A 5,944-nucleotide genomic window follows, 5' to 3' on the forward strand; every position below is an offset into this window, starting at 1 on the left:
AAAACTCAACTAATCCGCTTCCTCCAAGTTTCAGTATTCACATTTTCAAGCTCCAATTATTTATTCACAACCTAATACACATTCATAACACATATATATCCAATTTAATACTCAAAGCTCAAATTCAATGAAAATAAAATAGAATTATCGTATCTTCACCTTACCCAAGCTTCACATAAGCAAGAGTGAACGTTTTTCTCAAGCTAATTGGATCCTAAAACATCAGAAATCAAAGAAATTCAACCTTCCCATTAAAATTCGAAAATTTGGGGAAAAGAGGGCTTAGAGTGATTAAACAAGTTACCAGTAAAATTGTTTCAGTAGAAATGTAGAGCTCGACGTGATGGACGCGTGGCCACAAACGGTGCAGCAATCGGAGCTCGGACGGAGAAGTTATGGGATTTGGAAAGTAACATAAGGGTTTCGGTGAAGTTTTCGTTCTTCCCTCCCCTGGAAGCTGAAAGCTTCGTTTCTGTTGGAATGAAGGGGACGAAGGGCTTGGGTTCACTTAAAAGGGCTGGTCCGGTTGGACCGACAGTCTGGTTTGGATCCGGTTCAACTGGTTCGGTCCTTTCGGTCTAATTTTGGACCGTTTTCTTTGAAATTAGTGTCAAAATTCTTGTTTCGATGAGCTCTACCCTAAAGTAATATAATATTCACATTTCTAATCCTCCTTATTAAAAACTAATTTATTGACTAATTATCTACTAATTTAACCGGGGTTTACATACGTGGCCCACGCGTGCGCGTATGAAGAAAATCTGCCAGGTGACGCGTATATGTGGCCCATACGTACGCGTGACAGGCAGCACTTGACCAACTTAAAATGAATACGTTGGGGGCAATTTCTGAGCCATCCATCCCCAAATCCAACTCATTTCTGAAGCTATTAGAGGCCAAATTCAAGGAAGATCAAGGGAAGAGCAATTAGGAGTAGAATAGGAACATGCTTTACGTTATATTCTAGAGAGAGAAGCTCTCTCTTCTCTCTAGAATTAGGTTAGATTAGGATAGGTTCCTCTTAGATTTAGATTTAATTCTTGTTTTCATTTACATTTTCTTGCAATTTATTGTTTTTACACCTTTATTCTTTAATTTTACTTATTATTTCTTCTATTTTGTTGTTTTTATGTTTATGAACTCTTTGTTAATTTTAATTTTTATTAATGCAATTTGATGTTTCTTTGTTTATTGTTGTTTAATCTAGTTGTTATTATTATTTTCTTACATTGGGTAGTTGTAGATTTTATATTTCTTGTTAATTTACTATGCTTTCCTTTTATGCCTTCCAAGTATTTGATAAAATGCTTGGTTAGATTTTAGAGTAGATTTTTGTGTTCTTGACTTGGGTTGGTAACTTGGGTAACTTTGAGTTACTAATGTCCAAGTGATTGATAATTTGTTTCTATTGACTCTAGTTGTTACTAAATTACTTAGTGAGTGGCTAGGACTTATGGACTAGGATCAATTAAGCTCACTTGACTTTCCTCTAATTTTGGGAATGACAAAGTGGGAATGATCCTTGTAATTATCATGTTGTGGTTAGTGACAAGGATAATGAACCTTAACCATTAACCCTTGTCAAGACTTTTTTACCATTTGAGTTTTCTTTATTTTCTTGCAATTTATATTTCTTGTTTATCAAACCCAAAACCCCAAAATATACCCCATAACCAATAATATGCACACTTCTCTACAATTTCTTGAGAGACGACCCGAAATTTAAATACTCTTGGTTTTTATTGGGTTTGGCTTAAGTGACAAACAAATTAAATTTTGGTTGAGGGTTGTTTGTCGGTTTAGATCTATACTATCAACGGAATTATTTTGTGAAAATTCTTAACCGACATTAACCCTACATTAAGTTTTTGGCACCGTTGTCAGAGAATTGCAAATGTGTGCCTTGTTATTGGTTATTGTATATATACTAATATTGTGAATAGCTTGATTTTTGGTTTGTTTGCTAGTTTTTGCTAGTTTTATGATTTGATTTTCTTTGTTTCTTATTAGTTTTAACCTTACATCAATAAGTCACGAATTTTTAGATACAAATTGATATCCACGATTTGTATTACTTGACTCACTGTCATCACACTTGCAGAATATATCAGTTTATACTCATATTAGTGTATTACACAACTTCGCCTATCATATGAAAAATAATTAGCAGTTAATTACTCAGAAGATTAATATTTATGAGATTAATTTATAATATATCTATATATAACTTAGCTCTTGTGTTAGTTTGTAATATCTCGATATAAAGCTTAGCTCTTGTATCATGCAACTTCAATATATACAATCTACTTCCTTAATCCCCTTTCTTGAGTTCTAACATGGTACCAGGGTCATGGTATCTTCTTTGAAGAGCTCAAGTTATTTTCTCTTTTCTAGTGAAATATCAATTTTTTCTTCACCATCGAATCCTTTTTTGCTTCACCTCCTTTTCCTTCTCTTTTGCTACTGTATTGATGTTTTCTCACCACAAAGTCTAGCCCTTCCTCTTCATTGTATCGTCCCGAGTTGAACGAGCCAAACTTCATCCTCCTTCCTTTCACCCGAGTTTTTTTCCCTCTTTCCGATGTTATTATGCATAACCAACTCCACCATTGTATTCGTCTCTCTGTTGCGAGTGCAACAAATCAAACCTTGTCGCCGTCAGCCAAGTCACGCGTTGTCACATGCCGTCACAAGTTCCTATCTACCTCCATTGATTGGTTTTAGCTGAGACTTTTTCCGACTTGTTCTTTCATGTTTTGACACTGTATTTGAGTCACCATCCTTGATATGGTCTTCATCTTACCATGCCAAGTTCAACCAACAAAGTCCTACCACCATTGGCCGCCGGATGTGCCTCCACGCACTGGTCAATGTCCCGCGGCCCATCAATCATCCTCAATTTTTCATATTCAATCTGGACTGCTCGTTTCGAATGCTAAGATCAATAGTCCAGATACAATCCATCCTCTTGATTCGGTTGACCACACCCAACCCGTTCAACGGCTTGCGCATTCACCCGACCCAATTTTGCGTTGACCCATGCGTTGACTAGGGCACATCAGTATGATGACGTGGCTCTCTCCTCCATTACGATGCTACCACGTGTCAAGTGATACTGACGTGGCAATGCTACTTTACTGTTGACGCGATGCCTTTTGTAGGACCTCTCCTAAGGTTTTTTGGTGTTCTCTTTTTTATTTTGTCTTTTGTTTTTGCGATTTCTGCTTCGATCTTGTTGTTTTCACATTTTTAAGTTTGTCATCTCTTCGACCTTTTTCCGATAGTTTTCCATCTCTACAACTGTTTTTCATCTTTTCTGTAGTTCATTACTCTTTTGGCAGGTTCGTTTGTGCTTCTTTCTAGTAGTTTAGTCTACGTTTTTTGTTTCGACAGTTCTGTTTATGCTCCTCTGACGGTTCTATTTGTACTCTTCTAGTAGTTTTATTTGTATTTTCTTCCAACAGTTTTATCTGCGCTTCTTTCTACCAGTTTTGTCTGCACTCAGTTTTGTTTGTTTTCTGCAGTTTTTCTTTATGTCATTGTTTTAAATAAATTTCTAGTTCAAGTTACCACTTGAGTTTGAAGAAGAATATTAGAGTAATAATAAGTAGTTGGTAGTGGTTAATAGTTAGTAGATAAATATTTATGAAGTTAGTTTGTAATATTTCTATATATAACTTAGCTCTTGTATCATGTAATATGCAATTTCAATTCATGCGCTAACTTCTTGTGACCCTTTGATTATGTTAAAATTGAAGAGAGGAGATTAAAAAAATGGCGAGTGCTATGGTGTAGAACAAATATTTTTTTTACACATGTAGATGCCACTTGTCGTGATATGAGAGTGGTATGATGTTATGTATGAGACATGATGGGAGACAATCATTAGAACTACAAGACCCAATACAATCTAGAATAACAGTGTTGCAGGTAATGATATCGTTTTACTTTAGTGCTAACAGACATTATCAATAGATAGTTAGTATAATAATTAAAGAGAGATTATGATTTGCTAAATTTTTGGAAGAGGATTAACTAATATTTTTTTAAAATGTTATTATGTTTTGAGCTTAGACTTTTATTACAATAAACACAAGTAGTGATTTAGCCTATTAAAAAAATTAGGGGAAGTCATCTAACAAAAAAAGAAAAAAAAAAACTAGGAATGATCTCTCTACTGATACGAGGGTCATGATCATTTTATTCAAATTTCACTTTAGGCTCAATTCAATTCTAAACAATGTATTTAGATTTTCTATTTTAAAAAATAGAATTTCAAATTCAAAATTATTATTTTGCAATTTGTCACAAATAATAATGATCATGATTATTAATAAATTATTAATTGAGTAATAAAATTTATCATTATCATTACTAATAATAATGATAAGCATAATCATAATTATAATCGTCATTTATATTAGAAATGATAATGATAAATTTTATTACTCAATTAATAATTTATTGTTCTATTTTGCACCTTTCTTAATTTTACATAATATAAAATATATTTGAACAAATCTATAATATCTCCAAAATAAAATTATTATTCATGTCTATCATTAAATATGACCAATATAATGTTTATCCCAATTAACTAATCCAATTACAATTTAATCATATCGATTAGAAAAAAATTTACACCATAAACTATCTACATATTATTAACAAATATATAATCAAACACAAAGCAAAACCCTAACAACACAATCTCAATTTTCAACCACGAAGACATATCTCATTAAGTTAACCTCTTACTTCTCTTCTATTAAAAAAATCATCATCAGACACTATAAACATTATCAAATGCCTTCAACTAATAGTTTTGCAAGTTCATGATAACTAAAGAATTGTTAATCACTTGCCCTTAATATATTTAAATTTCTCGTCATCTTACTTGTTGTCAGGGATGTTCACGGATACAGGTAATCCAGTTATCCATTTAAAATTAATCCAATTCGATTATATTATTTGTAAATTTAATGGGTAGTCGGATGCAATCGACTCAGATCCAATTAAATCCGACCTTAATTGGTTAGGGTATTAGTTTTAGATTTTTAGGATTGCAGACAGTTAATTAGTTTAATATTAATTAAAAAATAAAATCTAATAATATATGCATTTTTATTTATTAATTCAAAATTATTCTAAATTATGATAGTTATTTAAGTTTAAATTGATAATGTATTATTATTATTACATATTTGTAGTATTTAGAATATTTTTTAATTTTGTTTCAAATTTTTTATAAATTTTATTTTTAAATGAGTATCCAATTATCCGAACTAATCTAACCCAAATCCATTAAACTTTAATAGGTTATATTCTCCAACTCGACAAGTTAAAGACTAATCCATTACGGATCTGAACTCCATTTAAGGGTTTACCGCTGGCCAATAGGTTACTACATGCACAAAGTAAGATTTGAATTCCCGACATTTACTTAAACAAATGAATGAACTAACCATCCGACCAACTCAAGTTGGTTTACTAGTCTTCGTTTTATTTGTTTACATATAACCCTATTCATTAACTTCTGGCCCACCCAAAAAAGAATATGTAATCAACTTCTTCACCACTTATAAGGCCCAACCCTATATTCCACTTCCTATGTCCGTGTATGTCCGCTCTATGACACAAATTTTCAACTTCCTCGACATTTGGATGTTTAACTCACATTGGTACTAATATATATGAAACTTGGCCTACAAAGTAAAAAATCCAACCATTAATTATAGACTCATTATATTAAAAGATAAGTATTATTTTGGTCCCTAACATTGAGAGTCAGAATTGAAATCGTTTTTGGTGTAATTTTGGATTTAAAATCATCCTTAATGCTACCTTTCATTTTAAAATCGTCATTTCTAATATATTTTTTGTAAATGACAAAACTACCCTTTTTTATAAATAGTTTTTTTAAATAAAAATATATAAAATTAAA

The sequence above is a fragment of the Arachis ipaensis genome, chromosome B03, assembly GCF_000816755.2.
Source record: "Arachis ipaensis cultivar K30076 chromosome B03, Araip1.1, whole genome shotgun sequence".
Classification (NCBI taxonomy): domain Eukaryota; kingdom Viridiplantae; phylum Streptophyta; class Magnoliopsida; order Fabales; family Fabaceae; genus Arachis; species Arachis ipaensis.